This window comes from Falco punctatus (assembly GCF_963210335.1).
Source record: "Falco punctatus genome assembly, chromosome: 4".
NCBI lineage: Eukaryota > Metazoa > Chordata > Aves > Falconiformes > Falconidae > Falco > Falco punctatus.
Genome location: NC_137583.1, coordinates 42,489,327 through 42,516,470, shown reverse-complemented (window position 1 = coordinate 42,516,470; position 27,144 = coordinate 42,489,327). Strand labels below are relative to the sequence as shown.

Genomic DNA, 27,144 nt, shown 5'->3' with positions numbered 1-27,144 from the left:
GTCTATACCTCAAAAGATACTAGTCCTGCAAAACATTACTTATTTAATAAAAGAAATAAAATATTAATTTTCTCATCCTGGCAAAGCAAAGCAAATATATTGAGCATTTTCTGTTGCATTTATATTGAGGTGAGCCAAGGGGACTGGAGATTTAGTCCTATCAATAATAGATAAATATGAGATTTTCTTGTATAGTTTAGAGAGGTGCACAAGGCTTAACAAATACGAAGCAATACATACCCTCCTCTTACTGTGTAAGAGAGACAAGATGCAGATGTGACATTTGCAACAGGCTGGGAAAGAGGTCCTCTGTGGATACAGGAAGGTGAGCTGCAGGGATTGACCAAAAACCACTAATCCCATGAAATGAGTGTTGTGTTTTCACTTAAGCCTCAAAAACGAGGAGTAATAGGTGGGATGGGATGAAAAGAATAAGAAGGACATTGAAACAGTGAAATCCCTGGTGCTAGTGAGGAAGACTGTAGTGCACCTCAGATTAGTTTTAATGAAAGAAAAGATATTCAACAAAGATTACATTTAGAATACAAGGCTCAGCAGAGAGTTTTCCTGCTATTGTTTTAGGACGATAGAAGAATAAAAATGAGAAGACAAAAAAAGACTACAGCTGTCAAAAAGAGATGCCAAAATTCAGGTCAGTATTTCAGAAGCATGAAAGTGACAGAAGTGCAGATTTAAGGGGTCTGAAAGATGGAACAGTGATTTAAGACTTGGAGGAAAATGGAGACCTAAAACTGAACAGAGTCAGTAGCCAACAGAAGACCAAAGACTGGCATTTTATTCCAAAAATAAGGAAGGGAAAACATGAAGGAAAATGCTCGAAAGACTGAGTCTGATGATGGGGTAGCACTTTTAGGTGGCTGAAAAGGACAAGTACCAGAGGTGACAGGCAGACAGAGAAAGCAGAGAAACAAGACACCAAGACACTAAGTGAAGTGGAAGGAACAGATTCTTAAGAGACAAGTACTCCAAGAGCTTTTTTTAACTAAGAGAGTTGTTGTGCTTTGTCACATTACAGTTCATAGTCAGGCAGTACACAGAGCTGGTAACCTGCTGATAGCGCTGTATTTACTGCAGCGCACATCTGCGTTACTGCTACCCACTCAATCACAGCATCCCCAGTTTCTCTTTAGAAATCCCCAGAGACAATGGCAGAGAGCAGTGTTTTATGGGGGATAGTCCTCCTTTCATAGCTGGAGTTGCAGGAGCAGCAGGTCTGTGTGCTAAGCGTTGTGTTTCTTACTGTACCACATTCAAGGTAGTGACTGTTTCACACGCATCATTCAACAACCAGCAATTTACAGCGACACTTGATACCTTCTGGCTGCAGTTCCCAATTAATATGAGATACTGGAGAGTGCGGCTGTTGAAACAGCAGTGCTGATGGTGTAAACAAGTCAGTTAAAAGCAGTAGGCTTTGTTCAGCTAGGAATCACATCCTTGTTATGAGCTGAAGCATCACACCTGCTTCTCTTAAGTTAACTGACAAACTGCTGCTATGTAAATTGGTACTTTGAATATAATACCATGCCTCTCCTGAGGCTGAATGAGTGAAGAAGTGAAAAAAAAAAAAAAAAAAATACGCCAAGCTTGTGATATCTCACATGGCAACATATCCTTCCACCTGGAAATGTAACTCTGTCCTTGAGGCAGGATTACTCATAAACACCATATATATAATAGTATCCAAACACAGACAGAGGAGAGATGGTGTTTCTCTAAACTGTCTTAGTAACTACAAAAGCTGAAACAGAGAAAATTGTCACTGCCACTTCTAATTTCCCGGAGAAATGAGTTAAATAATTTCTGATAGTCATTACAAATGTTGGACCTTCATTCCAATCCTGCTTCTAGTAACATGCAGGCAAAATGGCCCCCTGTAATTAAACAGAGAGGCACCTCTTTTCCTCATTAGTCGTTGCGTGGCAGTGGGGACATTTCTGTATGAGCAGTGTTGTCCTGTCCCCAGTCAACCTGCCAAGGACCTATACAAGGCTGTCCTGGCATTCGTGCTCCATCAGAAGCCACAGACTGGTTTCACAGGTGAACAAGCAATGAAAATAACGACTAGGCTGTGAGAATAGTGTCTCTTCCATGTTGTGTGGCTGGCACAATCCCAGACACAGCTGAGAAAGATGCAGTTCCTGCTGTCTGCTGTACCAGTAGGTCTTAGCTCATCTGCCTAATAACCTTGCTAGTTTGGAGAGTATACTAAAAGAGTGCAAGTTCTCAGACTTTGTCAAAACACTTTTGACCTCTTCAGGTATGAAATATATTTAAATACTGTGTGGGGATGTGAACCTGACAGCTGAGAGATCGTTCTCACCTGATTCTGAAGGTATTGGTTGCTAGTCACCAGCAGACAGAATACTGGGGTAAATCACAGAATCATAGAATCATAAAATAGTTTGGGTTGGAAGGAATCTTTAAAGGTCACCTAGTCCAATCACCCTTCAGTAAGCAAGGACATCTTCAACCAGATTAGGTTGCTGAGAGCCCCGTCCAACCTGACCTTGAATGTTTCCAAGGATGGGACATTTACCACCTCTCTGGGCAGCCTGTGCCAGTGTTTCAGCACCCTCATTGTAAAAAAAAATTCTTCTTTTTATCTAGTCTAAATTTACTTTTTTCTGATTTTCTGTGACAGTGTCCATGTCCTCAAAGAGTCTTTGTGTCCTGTCTGGGTGATTACCTGAGCATGAGTATGAATCAGACCTAAAACCACTCTTTCCCTCCTTTGACATTCAACAATGTACTTCATTTCTTCTTACAGATTCTATGCACACTATTAAACAATTTAAGACACAGTCAACCAAACATTTGCTGGGATTTAATATTCTACACTTTGCTAAAGCATGTTATGCTGAACAAGAGACGATGGCTGAAAGCATCTGTTTAAAAACTTTGAAACAGAGTATGGACAAAGGCACTGGTAAACAAACTGCACTGTCAAAATACTTCCCGCTCCTTTTCATGCCAAAACCCTAGGAACATTAGCATCGTCTATCCAACCTTTGAGTTACACTATCGTGTGAAAAAGCTGTGCCTTTATAGGTGTTCAAAGATTCCTGGTTTGAACTCAGACACACTGAACACGACTTGTTGCCTTTGGAAGACTAGGTTTTTCCTATCATCTTCTAGTGTACCAGATGCATCAACATTTGAACACACCTGCCCAGCTGTATTGTTCCACAGGGAGGGTTGAGCCAGAGCCTGAGCATGGTATATCCTGTGACAGGAAGCCAAACTGCAGGGTTCTGAAGCACTATCAGTCAACAATGACAGCACTAATATATACAGCTGAGCCTCTGAAGAGGATAAAACCAGCACTTTTTGAAATTTTGCAAACTGTAAAACCTAAATTCTACAATCTTATGGTTTTTTTCCATTGTCACTTTTTTTAAAACTGATGGATTTAAGAAGACAGGCAGAGGACAAATTGTACATATAACATCTAATCATTCATCTCAACTACATGTTATAGATCCTAACTTACCAGAATTAATACTTAAGAATTAAAATGTAGCCAAGATACAGCCAAAAAGTTGCATTTTATAAGATATTAAGTTGCATATATAGTATATATACAGTTTTACTTTAAGATTAAATTAGGACAAATGAATTAATCCATAAAATCAGAAGAGAAAGGAACTTCAGGTTTTGTAATTCAGAGTTTCAAAAATAGAAATTAATTGCATAATATTGTGCTCTGATCCATATGCTTCCATAGACAAATGCAATTACTGCCTCTTGTAAACAAGTTAATTGATGTGAGAGAATATAGTTCAGAATACCTTATACGTGAACAACATTTCACAAAAAACACATAGACTTGGGGTTCTGCTATGGCCAATAGTAATCAATACAGTCCCATTGAAAGAGATAAAATTGTACTGCTTTGTCGCTATATCAACTGAGACTCTGGCTCAGTTTTCCTTAAAATAAGAAAAACGGGTTCTCTCACCTGGCAAAATATATCAGCTGTTCAAGGACTCAAAAAAAAATCTCATTAACACAAAGGCAAAAATACTTTTTTAGACAAAGCCATCAAAAATCTCAGAGCAACTCAAAATCCCAATTCTTTCACTGATTGATCAGTCATTACACAAAACCCTCTAAGGAAAGAAGGATTCAAAATAGTAGCTGTTACATTGCAAATAAGATTAAAAGTCATAGTAATTTTTGGGTTTTGTCATCAGACTCATAAATTAGGATAGCAGAAGACCTTGTGATCCACCAGTCAGACATGGTTTAGTGGTGGACTTGCCAGTCCTGGGTTACAGTTGGACTTGGTGATCTCAAAGGTCTTTTCCAACCTAAATGATTGTATGATTCCATCATTCTGTGATTTTGTGAAGGGGAAAAAAAAAAAAAAAAAAAAAAAAGGTCATGGGATTGCCATTAATTCATTTGTCCCTGAACTGCAGGGTTACAGTAGAAAAATACACACTTCTGAAGGCATTTTAATCTGCTTACTGTATATTTTAGCTTGTGTCTATCTACTTTTTAAACCCAAGAGACATACGCGTTCAGCCAGGCTCCCATCTGATGTCACCTTTCCTGCTGTATCAATCAAATTTGCAATCTTACCAAAAAATAAATAAATTCTTTCAACAAGATACATTTTTCATAAAACTGTAATTATTGCTGTTAATAACAAATCTCAATAAATCAGCATCCTCAAAGATAGTAATGACTTTCAAGTTTTTTAAGTTCCTGTTTCTTGTTAAAAAATACATTTAGGTTTAATTTCTTACCCTTAGAAACATCGGCTTTCTGCAAAATGTGATTTTCCCAAAAGTTACACCTACACAACAGGTGGGTGGAAAGGCTGAAATTTTCTGTTTACAAACTGTCTTTGAACAGACGATACACTTTTCAAAATGTGTTTGGCATTCATTGAATGCAATTTATACACATCACAAAATGAGAAGGACTTGTCAAGATTTTATGGAATTGCTTTCGAATAAATTATTTGTCAATTTTGTTTTTTCTTGTAAGGCCTGATCCAAAATATGCTGAACTCATTAGAAAGGTACTGACTCCCCTGAGCCTTGCACCAGGCTATATTTATTCAGCATATAGAGCTGGCTAAATAATTCACAAATATATTCAGTGAATTATTCATTTGTTAAATTTTATGGTTTTATGCTGAAACTATTTGAGAAATTATATTGTCCATTATTCATTCAGCTCTAAATCATGCTTACTTGTAAACAAAACAGAACACTAAAGAATGATTGGACAAAAATTATGGCTTTTTGTTCCCTGGATAGATGTGATCTCATGCTTGGTAAAATAAGATATGGGAGAAGAACAATGTTTCTTGGATTTGCTGCAGTGAAATACATCCCACTGAAGACTTTCTTGCCATTTCCCAATTGTGCTGAGTAACAGAGCAGCCAGTTTGTGGGAACAGCTGCTTAGACATAATTTCAGAGGCTCAACACTACCTATTTGGAAAGGCAACATTTCTGGCAGTCAGAGACAACTCCCTACCCCAAGCAGAAGGGCTCACCTTGCCTTTACAAGGATGGCCAAGAGCTGTGATGTAAACACATATAGGACCCTCTCTGAGCTCTCAGTAGCTTTTCTGTTCTCATCTTGTGAAAGGGTTTTCCCAATATCCTACTGTAACACCATGGCAGGCTGAAAAGGGAGCAAACCCATTGTGAGCTGCTGTGAACTCCCAAGCTTTTGAACAGAAACAGCTTCCCACGCACAAACCAGCTGGCTGGGGCTCTGCTATTTATGCCTGCAATGGTCCACTGCACAGGACCAAGGGCTTTGAACTGTTGCTGTGAGGAGCATCTATTCTGTGTGAAGACTCACAGAAGCAAACTGACGTTTGATATAATTTCTTACAGGTATTGCAATTCTCCCTCCTGTATACGCTGCCAAAATATTTGCAACCAAGTGCATTTAACTGAAAAATTGGCACAGGACTTCCATCAATTCTTTTCAATTCACCGAATAAGTAGAACAGTCAGGGAAAAAAGCAAAATATACACGGAAATATTGGTGAGCCAATCATTGGCAGATGCCTTGCCTCAGAATTAAACTATTTTGACCTTTCATGGCAGACGGTTTAAGGAAAACAAAAGTTTAATAACAATGCTTTCACTTGTTAAGATACCACAATCAATCATCGCATGTGAAAGGTTATCTCACAAATGGAGGCAGTCTCAGCACAGTGAAAAGACAAGCTCTTAATAAACAGAAGAGTATTTGACGACTGCAAATAAAGGCGAAGGAAATGTGTACTTTCACATTAGAGTGCATAAGTAAAGTGAACATCACAGTGCTTCTGCAATACTAGCAGGGCTGCAAGGAAAGGCCTGGAAGAGACACTTTGCTTCGTATTTAAACATCCCAGATCTGCCTGGCCTCTGCCTCACTCAAGGACAGACATATTCTGAGGGGAATTAGCAGGGAAGATCACCAGACTTTTGGATGTGACAGCGTTACAAGTTGGCAAATACTACCTAACACCAGTGTTCAAGATAAAATCTTTTCCACTGCTTAAACACACGTTGTGTTTTCCAGCGGGTAGTGAAATGCCTTCTCTCACACCGGATTTGCTCCATTCACAGCCAAAGTGCACACTGATGCTTGCAAAGTGCTTGTGATGAAACCAGAGCTCTGCTGTTATTCATCAGTATTCCCACATTTGCAGATTGATCTCTTTGCTCTTAGCACTGTTCAGCTCCTGCCATAGCAATATTTTACTCAGTGCTGTAGTAGTAACACTGCTGTTACAGTCATTATATAAGCTTTGACTTACGAAAGCAAGACTGTAGAGAGGAGTCATGTTTTATATCAAAGCCGTTAAAACAGCTGGGACAATCAGAAACCTGATAATGGGACTATATGGTGAAATGGTTTTCCACTTTTCCCAATTTACATTCCTCTAATGAAAAGTATTCTCTCATACTCTCTGTCTCACTTCTCTTATTCTTTTATCACTTGCCCATAAATCATTTCCAGTCTCTGGATGAATCAAACGTTTTGTCTCTGAGTGCCTGAAAGCCTGTCATGGCCATCTAGTGACAATGTAGATATAGCAAGTACAAACGCAGCCCAGGACATTGTGTAGACTGCTGCACATTCATCTTAAAAGCATTCTAAACCGAACATTGCATCCTCCTGGATTTGTTTTAGTCTTTCTGGAACCTGACAGAAAATTCATTTTTAACAAATATTAAGCAGCTTGTTTTAATCATATCAGTGGCAGTATACGCACAATACCTTTTAAATGATGGAAGCTCACCTTTAACTGGTCTACATTCAAAACAAAAAAATCCTATTATACTAAAATATTGTACAAAGCAAGCGTCACAGTAACTAAAGGCTGTTCTAGTTTATGTAAAAGTAGCTTGAAATAACAAAATAAACTGTAAGATATTGCTCACGTTGCTCTGCAGACAAGCTTTCAAAGGTATTTCACTGTATACTAGTGGATTTTTACAAACTCGGCTATTCTTTTCAGAGTTTCAGGAGATATTCCGATCACGTTGGATAAAAACTGAAGTACAGATTAGTTCTGTAATCTGCAGTTCTGAAAACCAAATAAGCTTTCCTCAATTCTTTTAATTGCTATTTATTATTTAAATATTTACTGATTATATTTTGTCTGGTTTTCTACACTAACATAGGAGGGTTAGATTCCTCATCACATAAAGGGTCTTCTACAACACTTCCATGATGTCAGCTAGACTCAGTGGATGTAAACATCCTTTTGAAAGAGGCCACCCTGGCTGGTTTAAATCTCTTTAAAGCAAGATACCAGCCACATTCTAACTGCAGTACAAAGGGAAATTTGGATGTGATTGAAATCATCTGATGCCAGAACAGTTTTGTTATATAATGCATGTGAGCACAGCTGCTTTCTTATCACAAGACCCAAGATGAATACATCACCCATTGAAGAGCTGAGTTACCTTTCCTTTCTGCCTCCTAAGAAATCCTCCTCGATGGGTGACTTTTCATGGGTCATTCACAATAGAAAATGTAACTGTCCAGAGTACAAAACACAAGAAATTGGTACTAAGCCATCTCCACTTTCATCACTCCCCCTATCACTTTCTGAATGTTTTTTCCAGCAGCAGAAGGAAAGCAATCCGCTCTGTTCTTTGAGGTACCATTGTGTGGAATAACACAAATCATTTCTGCAGGACCTTTCAGAGTGCAGCCAGCCAGATGCCTGATGTGGAAAATGTACATTTGCCACGTAGGCATGTGCAACGAGTCTGCAGAAAAGCTTTTGCTCACAGTGAGAAAGCCATTTCTAATCTACTCTTGACATGGGAGCACCATATGATAGAGCGAGCTCTGCAATTTAGTCAAGACCACTATGACAATATCAAGACCTACACGGATGGTATCTTTAAGATTCACACCACTCCCTGACGTGAACAGACCTCGAAGACATTAAAATTTTGCTATTACTGTGTATACAGAGCATACACAGTTTGACCACCATCTACCTTCTAAGAGAGGGTGCAATGTAAAACACCTAACTATCAGAACCCACATTTTAAGTTTTTTCTGATCAATAATAGATCAATATCTGATCCGTTGAATCCAGTTGGGCTTCACAGGTTTCCATTTAGAAACCTACTTCAATGTTTTGCTGATTCAGGATATATGTGAAAGGGGAGAAATATTCCACTAACCAAGATTTTATTGTTTGATATGGAAAATACAATAGCATAAATACCACTTTAAATTACATTTTCCAATAATTCTCACAAACTTCTCTGCTTCCTGTATCTAGTATGCACACTTCACATGAAAACCATCGTTCACACAAGATCTTGAATATTTTGGGGTTGAGCACAAAAGATATTTGTGTCAAAAGCTGGGAGAGTGAATGGCAACACAACTCCTTCCGCCTCTGGGATGATCAGCAAATGGCAGAGTGAAGAAAATTGGCTAGCTATAGCACAAATCACGTTAGTACTGAACTAAAACTGATGCTCTTGACTGAAGGCTGGACAAGACATAGTGACAGCGAGGAGAGAAAAAGAAAGGCATATTCCAAAGACAGCCTCTACTGTCAGAAATCCAGAGGCTTCCTTCAGAGATGGGAGAATAATCTATGAGAGCAAAGGTGAGCCAGTGATGTATGAAAGAAAAAGGTTTTGGCAGGGCCTTCATTCCTATTCTCATACAAGGCTGTGAACTCTTAGAAAAATATTTTTTTCCTTACAAGGTGCCTTTCTGCTAAAACTGTACACAACATTCTCCCTCTGTGACCCTAGCATAAAAATAAAAATACCCAATCAGATTTATGTACATTGCAGGAGATCAGGTTGCTTTGCCCCTTCAAGTGCAATAGTATCCATATAACTAAGCCATTCCTCCCAATCTGTTACCAACAAAAGGATTATTTACAGTTCAAGTCTCTGATTTTAAATGGTGTAGAACAATTCCATTTCTATGTTCCATAAAGGCAAGAGTAGATGATATATTAGATACAAGAAACTGTGATTAAAAAAATCTCCAGAATGGGTTTTGCTATACTGAATGTTTCCCTCTGGTCTGGTTTCTGGCAAGCTGCAATAATGTAACCTGACTCTCAACTATGCTGACCTGTAGCTATTGTCACATACTTTCCCAAATCATCCACAAGATGTTGAATGAACTCGGCATAACTTATTTTTGTTATGCAACTGTGTGAAGAATACAACTCAGTATCATGGACTGGATGGCCCAGAATAACTCTGTGCAGAAATGACTCAGTATCCAGGGAAAACTTTCAAGCTTGCAAAGACATGACATTTTCTTGGAAAGCAACTGTTAAATTCTGACTAATGCATTCCCCTCTTTACATCTCAATTTTTTAAGGCTATCCATACAGGTTCTGAAACTCTGAATGTTCCTGGGCACTGAAAACATTGTGCGTTGGAGACTGTAAAAAATGTCCAAACAAGTGGGAACTCAGTCTGGACAATACTCTCTATGTGATATTTTGGGAACATTTTGGGAAAATGTAGCAACGCAAGGGCCTAGAGCCAGACATTTCCTTTTTGCCCAGGCAGTCCATATTTCCAGGGCACCTATTAGGTGTCCTGAAAAGACTGAAACTTGACCATTAAGTGATCCTGAGTGTGCTACAGGATCACAGATACCCATAGGAAGGCATGCAAAATCCCATTTTGTTGTAAACAGTCCCTTACCTTGTAACAAGGAGGTCTGCAGACTGAGAACTGAGGTACCCCAGTTTGCTTGCCACGGAAGAAACCTTGGGCAAACTCTTTTCCCTTTCTTTATCTCAATGTATGTGTTCCTCAGGTAGTTAAACAAGACCAACATCACAGAGAGGCAGCAAGAATTACTAAGATCTGTACTGTGCCTTGAAACATTCAAAACCCCTCCACTATTCTAGTCCTGACTACCAATACCCATCATGAGAAAATTACCATATATTATTACATAAAACCATAGATACAATGTAGTTGATAAGCATGAATGTTAACTACCTGAGCTAGCAAGAGAAACTCTTTTGTCACTGACACAGCCTCCAGCATGTTTGGATGCAGTACTTTGTTTTCTCTAGAGCAATGGTGACATTTTAGATCATCTTCTGTGCTATAAATGGAATACTCTGATCTGCTGAACATTTGCTACTTGGAAGACCATTTCCTGATGCCCGAGTCATTAACTTTCTTGGATGACATTGCCACATCTGTAACGAAAAGATGTAATGTGCTGCTAATTTATGAGGCTACCGTAGTGCTGAAATTTTAAACTACTCAGGTGTGAATAGCAAAGGCTGGCTGGTATTTGAAATCTCTTTGGCAATATTAGCTCACTGTGGATGATATTTGGAATCATTCTGGCACTTGGGGCATTGGAGACAGATAGAACAGCACTGGCTACTGCAGGAGCTGAGATAATACTTCCCAAGGCAAATACTGTATTTCTAGTGATAGGAGAGGAGTGCCTGTGAACAAGAACTTAACAGGGCTGCTCGTTCTCAGATTATTGCTTTGAACAGTGTTCATGTAGAAAATGAAACCACTGACTTCAGATTTAGCTTTTAACAAAAGGTGGGGAGGAAGCAAAGCTCAGTCCTGTGAGAAAGGCAGAGCTAGACAGTTAAAGATGGGTTTCACTTTATAAAGTAGAAAATTAATCCATGTTCTGTGGGTCCTATTGTAAGCCTTTAGGGGACATTACAGCCATCTAGTGTGACTTCAAGCATAATATAAGCCACAAAATTGTACCCACTCAATCTACTTTGAGCCAAATAACCTCCACTCAAATAGGTCATGTCTTTTGGAAAAATTTGCAGGCTCAGTTCTAGAAATACATGCTGGCTACAGTTTCTCTGACTGCTATGTCACGTTACTATATTGTTTCAATATCCAAATTGTTGCCATAATTCTGATTTCACCATTTACCTTTTTGATGCTGATTGATCTATGTCTTGTGATAACTTAGAGAAAATCAAAATCCCTATCCCTATTTAACAGAAAGTTGAGAACCCTCCCAAAATCATGGAGTATGGCTGGTGCTAAGGAATTAACCTTGCATTAAGGAAGCTGTCCTGCCCAGAGACACCATGCATGCTACCGCTTATATGTCCAGTAGAAAAACACACAAATTCTAGTATGCTGGTTTTGCAACTATGGCTCTTAAATTATTAAAATCTAAATAAGATGCATGTTAGGCTGTCTGGACACTCAAGGAGAGATTTATTTCAAGTTGAAATCTGTAACTGCATGTCATCCATGTAGGCTGACAATCAATAAACATAAGAACAAGAAATCAAAAAGTCTCTCGGGCAACACCTCATTACCCCAGTGTTCACCCCTTTGGCTAGGAAGAAGAACAGTCTTCTCCCAACTAATCCCAATTCCCTTCTTTCAAAATATAGAATGTAAATTAGTTTGGCTGCAGATAATGATGTTTCCATTATTAGTAACACCCTGAATAACTTCAAACCCTGGCTGGGAATTTAACTCCTGGGGACTTGGCTTGGCAGGATCTCCTTTTAATAGACACTGCTCAGCAGAGAGCATCAGATGGCTTCGGAGTCCTCTCCAGAGGCAGATAGGCCTGCACGCTTCATCACAGGCTATTACACACTCAGATTCACTGAGTTGAAAATCTGCAGGCAATATATATAACTTCAAAACATCCATGAAGGTCCTCAATCTGTCTGGAATTATTACCCTGTAATTCTGAATGCATTTTCTGACAGAAAATAAGGATTTGGTATGAAATCCTTTACTTTTGCGTTCTTTCTATGGCTGCCCAGGGTTCCTCAGAGGAGAGGCCGAACCAGAAGCTTTCAGTTGCATTTTTAAGACACAATTTTATGGAGTAAATTAACTGATCAGCTTGAATTGCATTGGAAGTAGCCTCCTCAGACATATCAGAGCGAGATACCTGGTTAAGAGAAGATCTTTTTACTCTTCACAGACATAGCCTCATTTATAATGGCCAAGACTTGTATTAGTCTTTGTTAAGGTTACTTGCAGGAATAAACCACAGGTCCTTCACTCAGTCACCTACTTACCACTGGTTTGTGTATCTTCCAAGTACTGGAGGCCTAAATACCTTGGAACTGTTATCAACAGGGAGAAAAGGCATTGCCACGTGGATAAGCCTCCCTGGAGCTGCTTATCTTTCTGCATTGGCCATACCAGCAAAGACACTCCTTGCCCAGCATGTCAGGGGAAGTTTATTGCATTTAATATGCATTGAATAGCCTAAACATTTTAAAATAGAACATGGAACATTATATTTAAAACATCCAGAATTTTTTTCCTCCCACAAAATCTCCTTTGGGGAAAAAAAACCAACCAAACAAACAAAAACCCAAACCAAACCCAAGCCCTGTGCTCATCCTGGCTTTGGAACACAAAGTTATCCAGTTGTGGAATTTCCTAAAAAACTGACAAGGAAGTCCTGCCAAAATCTTCACTGCTTCTTTTGAAAACATGCAGTTCAATAGATTTCCACCAATTTGATCAGATGACATTGTCATCTAATTAATTCTAGTACAAATTCATGTGTCTGCAACAGAGAATCAGCTGAGAATTGAGGCTTCTTTTAGTTAATTGTAATATAAAGACAACCCAGTTTATTATAATGTTCCTTAGGGTAATAAATCTACAGTGACCTTAACCATGATTCTTTCTGTCAGTTCAAAAACATAATCTTCATTCTTGGTTAGCCAGGTGATTTAGTGTGTTCTTCAACTGCCCAGCAACAGATTATTTCATTTATGCCTTCCATTTATTCTTCCAACATCGCTGATCCAGGTAATAAAGAATCAGGTCCACAGCTATTATCTCTGGTTAATCTGTCATAATTGTCTACATCTTAAATTAGGGATATTATGCTGAACTGCATTCAATACAGTAGCTTCATTGTGTGCATCAGACAAGCTCAAAAAAAAAAATGACCTTGACTGACACACAAGCCATTGTAGATTCCAATTCACTGAAAATGTCTCATTTAGAAGCATTAGACATATGCAGACAATGGTCCTTGTCCTGTGTTACTGTTGGTTTCCACAATACATTGACAATACTTTTTAAAAAATGTACTCACTCACAGTAGGAAGAATACTATAAATGACAGAAGTTGCCATCAAAGGATGAGTTTGCATACAGACAATGGTATTGTGTTTTGTCCTTCATTACTCACTTAAGTTATGTTCTGCTCTACTTGACCAATATTCATCGCTGAAATCTGTTTTCTTCCAAAATATGCTTTTCTTAGGCCTTATTTTCACAGAGAGATTGAAGAAATTAAACCCTAACATAAAAGAAGGCAAATGGGTTAGTAGGTTTAGTTGAAGGCTAAAGAGTTCCAAGTCCTTTGTTCCCATGTCAGAGATGCTTTACAGTCACAGATGCCATCAAAAACACTGAGCAGCAATGGTACAGACTCAGAATGGTTGATGTTGGAAGGGACCTCTGGAGGTCGTTTTGTCCAACTGTCTTGCTCAGGCAGGGTCACCTAAAGCAGGCTGCCCAGGACCACGTCCAGGCAGGTTTTGGATGTCTCCCAAGGACAGCAACTCCACAACCACTCTGGACAGCCTGTGGCAATGCTCAGTCACCCTCAGAGTAGAAAAGTGTTTCTTGATATTCGGAGGGAACTGCCCGTGTTTCAATTTGTGCCCATTGCCTGTGGTTCTGTCACTGAACACTAATGAAAAGAGCCTGGTTCCATCTCCTTTACATCCTCACTTCAGATATTTGTACAGGTTGACGAGACCTCCCTGAGTCTTCTCCTGGCTGGGCAGTCCCAGCTCTTTCAGCCTTTACATATATGCGAGGTGCTGGGGTCCCTTAATCATCTCAGAGGTCCTTTTCTGGACTCTCCACTAGCTCTGTATCTCTCAGTGCTGAAACAATTCCCAAATGCAAGCAGAACAGGCAACTGTGATATCAAAAGCACAAAGAAATAAAAGTTTTTAAAAACAGAAAGGAAGAAATACACACCAAGTTGAAGCAAATATGTCAGGTGAGACTGTAATCTTTTGTTTGACCTCATCAAGAAACTTAACAGCACACAAAACATTTTGCTTTAAGAATGTCCCTCTAGCGCCTGCTATGGAGTGAGTACTGGAAAGTGACATTTTCCTTTTCTTGTGACTGGTTGTGTGCAGGAGGAGGCCTGCAAATCAGGACCATAAAGTGGCAATCAGTTAGCTGAAAGAATGTGCTCGAGCTTGTAGGCCACAAACCCTGGGAGGACAAGGAATGTGAATAGATAATAATCAACAGGATGAGTTATGCCGGGAATGAGGAACGGATGGCATCAAGGAGAGGTAACACCTTGCTGTTAATTGATCAAAGTGCCCTTTGTTTGTAGTTAACCACCAATCAGGGATTGACTAGTATGTAATGCTTAGCTTAAAGAACCAATCTGTTTAAAGCGCGCACCTTCTGAAAACATATATAAACTCATGATTGTGTACAATAAATTGACATCTTGCTTGCATCAAACTATGTCCTGTCTCTTCATTCGCTGCAGTTGTGTGCCTTGAGAAATGTAAAAATATCACTAAGGTACGCATAAGGGAGGAGTTAATTAGTTTAACTTGCTGATGGGAATATACTAACAGTGCATTAAGATGCTCAAATACTCTTTTTATGATGGTCCCTGCCAAAATAGTTGTTGGAAAGCTTTTTTGTAATACAGAAAGTTTTATCCTCCATATGGATATCCAGATGCTGACTGATCTTTATGTGGCAGAGGTCACTGTAAACACTCAGCCTCCACATCTCAGCAAGGTGCACCTCTGACACCATTACTGAAAGGATCCTGCATCAGGATTGATATCTATAGACGACTTTCTCCTAAATTCCTCTATGGAGCCAAAGGAAACCATTCCCCTGTATCAATACACAATGTTTTGAGAGGAAGCAAAGATTGTATTTTTTTACTTATTGCTACTCTGTGGTTTTGGTTTTTAAACTCTTTTGTGGCCAAGTTCAAATGCAATTTGTCCTGCACAGTCATTGCCCAAAGTGGACAATGTAATTAATCATCTATCCTTATGTGCTTGTGACTTAAAATGACTTTTAGCTAAACGCTCTTACCCTAGCTCTCCCCTTGATTAATCCTGAACCATGTAAGCATGAATTTTATTACTGGCTCTCACCTGTCAGCTGGAATGTCACTTTGGAATTTAATCTAATGAGAAAAACCATAGCATGTTGATTTCCCCACTGTTCTAAAAAGTGTCATCTATTTTCCTTTTGAAATACTTTTTAAAATAGATTTTTCAGATAGCTGGGATGACCAGTATCATATTTCCTTCTGAACAGCTTTCTAAAATGATATATAAAATACCTTCCTGCTTAAATACTGAATATGAGTGATGTAGAATTACATTACCTATAATAAACCCTTAAATCAACTTTCAGTTTCTTTATAACAGTCTAGACAAGAAAAATCTTCTTGAAAAGCCCCACTAACCTTAGGATCATCATTTAAGAGAACACCGTCTCCTAGGCTATTTATGCTTTTATCTGCGATAGAAAATTGCGGGTAGGGGGGACAGTCTAGTTTCTATTTCCCTGCTTTATAAAGCCAAACAACTACTTTTTGCTGATCCTTTCTCTTCAAGAAATGTATGATATAAACAGTAAAGAAAATAGGCAGCAGTGTGTTCATTCATGTTGTTCCAGGTTTACAAATGAGAAGGACTATGAAACCTTCTTTTTTAAGGTTACAAAGGAATGGGGCAAATTTCCAATTATTTCGGGAGATCAACTACCTCTTTGAAATGCCAGAGTTTTTCACATTTTGGTTGCATTGTCTTGGCTGATTCAACCACCTTATTAGTAATAGCTTGCATTAAAAAATCATAAAAACTTTGGAAGATATCAAGACAAATGTCTGTGAAGATAAAAAATCCAAAATTGGAAATAAAATAAAAGTTAATAAAAAGCCTCCTGTCACTGCACATCCCCAATTCCCTATATTATTTTGCTGATTCATTTATAAGATTATATATTAAACAACCATCTTTCTGAAAGGCCTTTCTGGTGCAAAATAAATTAGCTTGACACATAAATTGTTCCCATTTTGCAGCTTTTCTAAAAGATTAAATCCTGTTGCTAAAAAACCAAGCATTAAAAAAAAGACAAAATAAAAACAAATTTTAAAAGCAACAAAAACACCCAGTGCCAGGAAGAAAGATTCCCTGCTTTCCAACACCTACCAATCACAGAAGATGTGCCTAGGAACCAGGATCTTCAAGCAAAACCACATCTCATTTTGGGAAAAGATTTTTTTCAAAGTGACTAGGTCCATTTTAGTGACCCCTACATTGAGTTGTAAGCAGTTTATACAAACTTAACACTACTTTTTTTGCCATAAACAATAACAATTTTGTCATGGGCTCCTTTGAAACTCTTCCTCTTAACTGTTTCACAAGGAAGGAAGGAAGGAAACTGTAAGATGAATTTCTGGTCATCTGTCCACTGTTTGGCTGTACTAGAAAATCAGGTCTGGTGTCATAACTGAAAAGAAAAACCTCAATGGCAATCTGTGTTTTCTATTCTGCAGTTGTATCACCTATGCAGCTACTTGTGCTAAGAAAGTTGTCAGAACACTGGCACTGCCATATAAGTGTAGCTTATTTCCCTGCTGATCCAAGAACGAGTATAGTGATGCACTATATCAAGTCCTCTGTGTTTGCACTAGCAGGATCTTGCCATTTTCATAGCACTGTTATAGCTTAAATACTATAGCTGTGCCCTAGATAACCATCTTCTAGCACAAAACCTGCTTGATTTGGAATAATTAAAGTACCTCTGCTTATTATTTGTTTTACATGAAAGAGTTAAAGTTCTTAGGTTCTTCAAAAACTTTAAGCATTTGCTACTTATCTGATAGGTTTTAATCACTTTAACTTGCCAGAATGACACTCCCATTACTCCCAGACTGTCTGGTTCTAATAACTAGGTAAGCTGTCAAACTGCACATTGTCTATCTGCTATCACTGTTGGTCCAATGACTTTTATACATGCTCTGTTTCTTCCCAAACACTATTTTATTCTGAGACAGTGATATAATCAATCTTTTCAAATCAATTCATGCCTTGCCTAGGTAGATAAACATGTTAATCTATAAAGGTGATGCAATTTAATATGAAGTCTTTATCCTTTCTTATTGGTTATTAACCAATTACATGTTATCAATGCTTTTTCATTCTACAAAAAATTAAATTATAAACAACAGTTGTTGTAACATCCAACCTAACCATCTAGCACCATCTTGAGGTTAAACTGATCTTGACATTCTAAAATAAATGGACATTGCTTGACCATGAGCTCACCAGAATCTCTAGAGTAATGTAGATACCTATTTTGTAATCACACATAGAAAGAAAAATAATTTATCAGTTATAAGACAAACATCTTATATGTTTGTTTGCTGCCTTGCATGGACTTTAAGACATTTCTATTAATTCTGTTGGCAATTAAGCTTAAACTTGTATTCCAAAGGAAAAGTAGGATACTACACATTTCGTATCTGTGCTGGACACTCTACTCAGAAGTGAGATAAGGGAAGTTCTAAGGTTTAGACCTTTATACACAAGTTCTCCCACAAGGTTTTTCCATTTTTATTGGGATTCATTCTAAAATTTATTTCTGCACAAAAACATACATTTGCAATGTATGCTTTATTCTAAATGTTACTGGACGACCCAGACACAACTATCTTTTAAAACTAATTTATTTCTAACTGAAAATATCTAGATATGACAGGATATGATATTTTGAACTTTTGAAACATAATGAAAGTATCAGATAAAGCTATTGAGTTACAAGGTTTTTCACTGCTCATCCTACATTTGAAGCTGGTCATGACACTGGAATGCATTTCAAATTATGAGTATACTACAATTACAGCTTGGAATGAGAAGGGAGTGGAAGGTGTGACCTTTTCAAGTAAGGCAGGCAGCAGTGAGTAAACTGTGTTGTGGTTCTCCAAACAGACTTTCCATCTTGGAGACTTTTTAAAAATATATATGTATAAGCCATTCACGTGTATGGTATGGAGAGGCTGAGTTACACATTGGTTGTATGCTGATTTTAAACAAATCTGATCACGAGTTCAGTGCTATTAGGCTGAACTACCTCATGAAACTCACGGGTCTGTTGTGAGAATTTGAGTGAACAGCCCCAGTTTTATGAGCACCTCCCATGGCAATATTCACTCAAATAGTCCTTGCTGCATCCAGGATGTTGTGTTGATTATCATGTTTAGAGACTCGGAGTTTAGAAATTGTATTTTCAAGAGCCAATTTTTCATTCAGTTGAGGATTCAGGAAAGATATAAAATCTAAAACAGTTTACCTTTAATAAGGAAATGGGAACATTTAGGACTCAGAAGAGCGTAAAAACATATGATTTCCATAACCCTAGGCATCAGCACTTTGTGCATTGTTATTTCTGCCTCAAAACCTGCCTGCAAATGCAGAGTGGAGGAAAAACTAGTTGATTTAAAACTCATCTGCTGTTCTTAAAGTGTCCACGTGATGTTCAGTTCTATAGCGGAGTGACATTTCATTGTACATGGAAGGATCTAATCCCATGTGAATCTATCTGTGTATTCCCAATACAACAAATCAAATTTCTAAAATAAATTGCTGTATTTCATTTTCTACTTTATGGCTCTGTGAAAGTGTCTTTCGTCTTGCAGTGGCATACACTTAAAACTGGAGTGTTGATCTCGCTAAAACATTCAGACTTCCAATGGTTTGTCTTATAGGTTTCAGTATAGTTTAACATGAATTATATCTGGATTTTTTCCACAACAAAGATAATTGCTTTTTGAAAATCAATTACAGCCATTGTCAACATCAGGGAATTGATTCGAAGTCAATGTTGATGGTAACGACTGTATACCAGAATGATAAATGCAAAGCAAATACAAATGTAAAACAAAATATGCAATAATCAATAACAGACATGGGTACCCAGGAGATGACCCCTTCTGAGGAAGCCAGTCTGTGAAGATAGTACCTATTTTCCCAAGACAGCAGACAAGTATGGCAAGGGAAGCAGAAGAAAGAAAGTCTAACTCGTCCACAGCCAGAGCGTTTAGAAGTTCCACCAGAATTTGTGTTAGTGCTTTCAGAAACCTGAACAGGGTATCATTTCCTCTTAGATCACAGCAAGACATGCAATCCACAGGGCCAGCAAGGAACGCTTCCAAAGAAAATACAACTCCATATCTAGAAACTTACTGGGAAAGTGACTGAGACACTGCTCTTGTGAATGGGAAAATCTAGTTGCTGGTTAGCCATAATCCCAGTACTGAGTTTCCCCAAATGTAGTTAAACAGCTACATCTGTGGCTCTTAAGCTTAGCTGAGACAGCAAGAGGAACTGGATGGCATTTAAATTCCCCTGTTGGTAAGTTTTGTCCAAGTATCTGCAGCAGCACTTCAAACTTTCAAGTGACACTATTACGGAAAATTCCATACGTGAAAACCTCTTCCCAAAGCAGCTGTTCAAAACAACACGTAAATAATAAGGTATAAACAGACTAGCATGTTCAGAGACTGTAATTGCCTTTCTTATTAATTCACGCTACACACATAGGATAGAACGTGAATGTGGGGCAATACTTTAGACAGAGGCAGGTCTAAAATCCTATATTGAAAATGTGCATCTCAACCTGCACTTAGTCCAACGTGAAACATGTCTTGAAAGATAGCACTGTAGAGAAACCAGATCTATTTCTGGCTCTGCCCTGATCTCCTTTTAACCCACCCCACCCCTACCCCCGCTTCTTTGCTCCCCACTCCCTTTTCTGCCACATTCATATAGACTGTGTATTTTTCAGAGCAGCAGCTGTGTTTGTGTCCCCCACTGGAGAATGGGACCTGGCCTCCACAATCACGTAGATACTTTTGGCTATTTCACCATGAAACCCCAAATCCTGAGACTGAAGGAATCCTCATATTTTTCTAACACCTGTCTGTGTCTCTTGATCCCATCAATGATTTATAAATTATGGATGAAGGAGCTAGGGACAGAGCAAGTACATATACTTAAGGACTAGCCCAAATTACAGTGTTACTGTGATTTACTTAACATTTGTTACCTGTTGACATTTCTTGGTTATGTCCATGCCAATCTAATTCTTTCCTAATTGCTCAATTTAGGCATTGTAAATGAAAATTACTTTTCCTGTTCCAATTGCTCTTGTTATGACATTGTACTTGACACCAGCCTGGATGACTATTTAAATTCCAAATAACTCCTAATCAGTGCTGTTTTCTTTTATGAAGAAAACCATTCTCAAAACAACAAAATGTTGTTTGAGACAACAGAAGCTTGGAGCTCCCTGGTCAGCAAAGTAAAATGCTATTTAGCCTCTATTGACATAATTTATTTGATGCATATTATGTTTGCTAAAAGCCAAATGGACTCTTTAGCATTGCAGTTTGTCTTTGAACAGGTCACTTCATTTTGCAGAAAGCTTTAAACCATCTATTTTTAGCAAAACAAAAGAAAATGTGTAGGTCAGATAAAGTGTAGGAAGCAAAGGGGCAGTCATTCAAAGGCAGCTACAAGAGTTAGTTACCACTAGAACTTGCAGGTTGCTTTAAAGGCTGATGGAGCAGTAAGAAACTAAGCTCTTATTGAGAAATAATTTCTTGTTGAAGGTGATGTTGACTGGTGGTACTGAGTCGGGTATAGCTGCACCATGGCCTGCAGAAGGCCAAGAGCATATTCTGATGCAGAGGCATTAGATGAGGGTCTTGTTACTCCAGGATTTCTTCCCCTTTTTTTTTTTTTTTTTTTTGATAGTGCTTGGCCACACCTGGAGCTGAGACACTAGGTGTTGGGATGAATATCTGCAACAAGGGAGTACGGCAAAGTTGCTGTCTTGACACCTAGTCTGATGACCAGCTCAGGATTATATTGATCATTTTTTAAACACAATGTCCCTTCCAAACCAGAGGACAAGAGAACATGTTTCATGACTACCACAGCAAATTTCACCTGATTACCAGAAATAGCAGCAAGGTTAGTCCATCTGCTTCCTGTATAGCACACTGTTCAGTACCCTGAAAATTCAATCATATAATTTAAATATGTGAGTTTTACACAATGATGCCTGAGTGAAATGCAACATATATGTGATACCCAGAAGGTCAGATTAGATGATCTAACTGCTTTTCCCTGATCTTAAACTCTTTGATTCCTCAAGCAGATCAAAGGGGATCTAATAACCTCTTCTTAATCATTTAGAAATTTTTATGGTACCATGAAGACACAGACTCCTTTGTTATCACACTTCTCAAGAAAAGTTTCCACTGAGATCAACCCTCTGATTGTGTGTCAGTCATTCTTCTGAAACCACTCTTGTGACTGTCACATCTAAGAAAGCCACTCATTTGGAAAGTTCCCCCATCAGACAATTTAGAAAACCTAAGTATCTATACACACTGCCCTACCAACTACCCATGCACAGCCACATCTGCAGTAGATTGCTTCTTTTTAATAACACTATCATAACAATTCACCCTGATTCAAGATAGTGTCACTATTCAGATGGGAGCATATTTAGTTGTTAAAGTTAGGCATGCATTTGTGTGCTTTTTCAGAATCATGTCCTAAAGACTGTTGCAAAAAGTTAATATCCTGGGTCTGATTTGAATCCAATTAAAAGTTATCGGGTCATTTTCATGGCTTTCAGCAGGCAGCAACTCAGATCTTATTGTCATTTGGAGTAGCAGATTAAAGTTTGCTATTTTACACCTATCTGTATAAATTAACACTATCTGTAGGATAGCAGTCAGGAAGCCCAGACTGTGGGGGTTTTGCCATCAGTATCAACAGCTCCTGCCCAATCACCATTCTGGGACTGTGGCCCAGAGCAATTGGGAGAGAAAACAGACCTTTGAGAGGATTATGTGTGAAAGGCCTCTTCTGCCCCTAATATCCCCCCACAGATAACTGTGTTCAGCCCCACCAAGCTGATATCTAATTGGATATCTGCAGCTAATAGGTATTTTTCTTGCTGACATTACATCTTTCCTCACCTCTGACTATAACCTTCATGAGCTTCCGCTGAAGCCTCCAAGGTGAAGAGCATGCAAGCTGAGGATCAGATCAGTGTTCCCCTGAAGGAAACTCTCATTATCATAGTGCCATGAACAGCAAGCTAATCATGTAGCCATTAATATCACTGAAAGCCCCCTACCAATTAACTTCATGGAAAGAGATTATCTTGTGCACTAACAAAAAGCATTGGGCAAGAATATCAGGCTCTGTAGAGAGAAAGCATAAAAAGATGCTTTTCTACTGCCAACTGTTTTCAAAGCTCGTCTTGAAACAAGTGACAAAGCAGTAGTTATTGTACAACAGGCTGTGAGGTTGCCATGAAAACCAAAAGTTTTGGGACTCTTAGCTATCATTAGGATCCTCACTGGCACACTGAATCTTGATAGTTGGAGGGTACAAAACAGGTCCCAGTGGGACCATCTACCAGTAATTTGAATGTAGCTGTGTAGGAGGCCAATATTTCAAGCAGACTTTGTGTATGTGTTCAGGGTAAATCTAGGAACTTAATAAGCTGTAAAAATGTATATCATCTGTCCTTCACGGGTAGGACTAATATCCTCTGATGATAATTTCTAAAATGGGTTATGAATACTGAAATTTTAAAATGTTGTGAAAAGCAATAAAACCACTCAGAGCAAGCATATCAAATTAATGTGTGATAATCCCTCCCTGGCTGCAGCCAGGAGATTTTATTTTTAAGTTGCATTTTAAAAATGTCTACTGCAAAGAATAAAAACAGTGAGGATGTGATAATACTGCACCAAGGAAAAAATCCCTGTCCAAATTTGCAAAAACAAGATCTGTTATTTTCAGACCAGGATGAGGATTTAAATGCCAATGTGCAAGGGGAAAAAGGGAGGAAAGCTACCCTTGGAGCAGTACTGTTCAGACAGACCCTCAAAAAGGCCTCAAATATCTTTCTGGCAACCCTGAAATCCATCCCCATTCTTTACCAGCCTGTGGCGTACGGCACCTACTGTGTTCCCATATGTAATGGCGGTAAGTCAACAAGAGTAATACACATTCCCGAGCTTCAAATATTTTTACTGCATTGGAAAATGGCACCATTTCTTGGCTGCAAAAGGAAGTGATTTTTGAGGAGGACATGAATTCTTATTGTCTCCATAAATAAATGGCAAATATTTATTTGTTGGTACTGGTTTTGTTTCAGCAAGGTATAATGAAAGAGCTTTCAGAGTTTAAATTTCCTAATTCCGAGGGCATTGTAAATAACAGAAAAAAAAAAAAAGCTGATGATGAGCGAGCAACTGAGTGCCTGGTTTAACCTAGAGTTTCATTTCCACCCAAAATGTTAGCATTAAAGGATCAGGACATATCTAACAGTCCTTGCTAGCCTGTGAATCCAAACAATATATCGCAGCTTTTAGGCTGTGCGCTTCACTGCAGTTTGCTATTGAAAATTTGGCACAGCTTCTGGCTGATGTGTTAGATATAAGCTATCCCATCACCAAGTAAAAAGACATTATGGAAAAATATCTAATATGAGAAAGGTATTGCATTATAGAACAACTGCAGAGATAGATTCTGTATCAGTTTCATAAAAGAAATCAGAGATTTCCAGAATAAGTTACTTGCATTTGGGAAAACTGTGCAAAAAATGGAATTCCCTTTTCCTGATCCACCGAAAAATAATATGAAAGTGATCTTGAATGCTAGTATGATACAGATAAAGTATGCCATGGGATATAAATGACACTTTTTACAGACCATAAAATCAGAAAAAGTAAAGGATGCCTGAATTCTTAATATCAATTTATAGTTTCTACCTAGAGAAAAATGTTGCATTAACACACAGGGCTATAATACAAAATGTCTACCTTAAAAGTCTGCTGCTACTCTGGAAAATAATTTTCTAAATCAAAAGGGTTAAATTCAATGTACTAGGAAATCTATATTAAACTTTACCTTGAGAGATAAAGACTAATTCCTCCTAGAGCTAAGAAACTGTGATAGTGATAGTTGAGGTAAAACCAATCATCCTACTGCATTTCTTATGTGCAGGCGAAATAAAGTCTAAACCACAATACTTTTAAACAACCAATTCCAGAAAGCTAGAAACAATTACAAAAAAGATTGCTTGCTGATGTGAATTTAACAGAAAAGCACGAGCAAGTTACAGTGCTATTATTTTTCCAAGTGCTACAAAATAATAATCAAGGAGACCTACTAATTTTTAAAGAATTGTTGTAGAGATGAAAGAATCCATGGAGTGATAAGAATACTAAATAAATTATAAAATTGACAATAACATACGTGAATCAAGAGACAGAACTTGTAGAAAAAATGGGAGAAGGCAAGAGGAGGAAAACTTAGTCAGCACAGTTAAGACCAATAGAAGCTTTTTGAAATATGTAAAGCCACAAAACTAAGACGTCAGTAAAATGTACCCCATACAAGCTAAGTTCAGTTGCTTGCATTTAAAAATCTTGATTTGTTGTTTCCAGACTTGGAGTAAAAATATAAAATATTAATTTTGTTACTATTTTAAAATTGTATTTTTAAATGACAGATTATTACTATTATTTACTGTTGATTTGTCTCTATTGTCTGTCTATGATATTACCCACTGCCAACACAACTGCCTTTATCAGTCTAACCGGTGTATCCTGCTTTAGAGCAAGAGGGAGTTTATCCTCTGGAATTAGATGCTGTCAAAGGCTGTGAGGGAGGAACTATGAAAATAAAAGCAATCAGTAAAAAGCACATATTTACCAAGAAACATAACTGTACAGTCACCTCAGTGGTGTTATTGTTTCTCTCAGGTAAACTGTTTTATGACAGGCGGTGAATTTTTTTTTATCTCCAATCCTGTAAGCAAACAGCAACTACAAGCAAAATTGCCCCCAAGGAAAAGAAATCCAAGAATAACAAATTCAAATGAGATGGGAGATGTGACAGAAAGCAATTCTCAGTGCAGGTTAGGCAATTATGAGATGAAAAACATAAAAAGTTACAGAAAAGTTATTTCCCTTTTTTCATGTTTCCTGTTTTAGCTGGTTAGTATTTGAGCCTTTGGATTACTAAACTCAATTAGTAGTAATCTAATTACTACCATATATTTTGAGGTGCAGAGCTCTCCACAGAAGACACTTACTCCCTCTGCAAGGCACTCTGGAGACTTACAGATGTATGTTGCTCTTCTCAGTGGTTCCTTGTAGCCACCCAATGCAGGAATGGGACAAAAGACAAGAACAGATGTGGTCTCAACTCCTTCTCAGTATATGGCTGTCTATAGAGTATCAGCTTGCAGCTTTGGTATTCAAATGACAAGCCACAATGCTCTTTCTCACTACATTTTAAGTGGGAAAAGTATCCATGTCTAGCAAAATATTTATGCGTGTGAGTAAGTTCCTTAGGAGATAGGTGCATGTCACAGAGCCCTGGTGCTTCCACTATACGATCGAACTGTAAGGTTTTGAAAGGTCTTCCCTGTGAGAGAGAAGAGGTATCTAAACCACCAGATTTAGGTTTCCAGTAGCTTTTATACTAAATCAGGCCTAATCTCAGCTCTGGACTGCATATATATATATATATTGATTATTTTCCCTTCTGTAAAGGACTTTGACCAATTCCAGTAAAAACTGCTTCTCGTTGGCCTGTACTCTACCAGTATAAAGGAAAGAAGGTTTAGTGGGCATGCTTTCTTTCTACTTTCATTTTGGAAATGCTTCCATTTTAGTCATTTAAAAGAAAATGTGAAAACTCTGCAGATGAACAAAGACAGGTGTGGGAAAGGCTTAAAAAGCAGCAACCACATTATCATTCAGCTACTCATGGCATTGTCAGTGAGGGAGAAATGTCAAACTTGCCAGGCCAGGAAATACTGCACAGTTGCAATTTTGGCAGCTCTCGCTGTCCAGCTAAGCTTTCAAAAGCAAAGGAACAGAAGGTAAAAATATAGCAAAGCATGTGCAATATATTGAAATGATATAACTGCCAAACTCCCTTTCAGGACAATAACACAATATATTCAAAATCTGGTACAAACGGACCTTTTGGCCAGGGTGAGTAGGATCTGAAGACACATGGCAAATGCAAAAAAAAAAAAAAGGTATAACTTCCTATTAGCTCCTGTAAGAAAACCTAAACCACTCTTACAGAGCCAGCTTAGGACATGTCTTCCCACTCCTTCACCAAATAAACCTCTTGCATTTCCATTCAAGTTGAAAGTAAACACAAGCAACTTCAGCCTAACATTTGGCATTCAAATGAGGTAGCTACACCAGGAACGTAGTCCCCTCTCTGTTCCCTCTGCACTGAAGTAGAAATATAAGTATCTCAAGAGATGATCATGGCATTGAGGCACTTCATTGCCTTACGCAGAGGCAACTTCAAGGATTTTTCTGACAAGTCATTGCAGGCACTCACATTTTGCTTACAAAAACTGCACAGTGGGGAAGTAAAATGCTGGTATGGGTCTTGAGTCCAGTGGGTCATGTCCACCACTGCAGCTTTGATGAGAATAAGCTGGAGTTGCACTGGATTTGAACTCTTTTGGCTTCATTCTGCTCGACCACAATTCTCATGAGAACACTGAC

The 27,144-nt window shown here is 38.3% G+C and overlaps 1 long non-coding RNA gene across 2 annotated transcripts in view; it reads right to left on the bottom strand.

Annotated features, from left to right (window-relative positions):
* The window catches only part of LOC308062742, a 55,904-nt gene that overhangs the window by 14,766 nt on the left and 13,994 nt on the right, over positions 1–27,144 (bottom strand). The window contains exon 2 of one of the 2 annotated variants that reach the window (XR_013927666.1): positions 1–27,144. This exon is cut by the window's left edge and continues 14,766 nt beyond it. This is a non-coding gene — a long non-coding RNA (uncharacterized lncRNA). The other variant, XR_013927667.1, reaches the window with a different exon arrangement.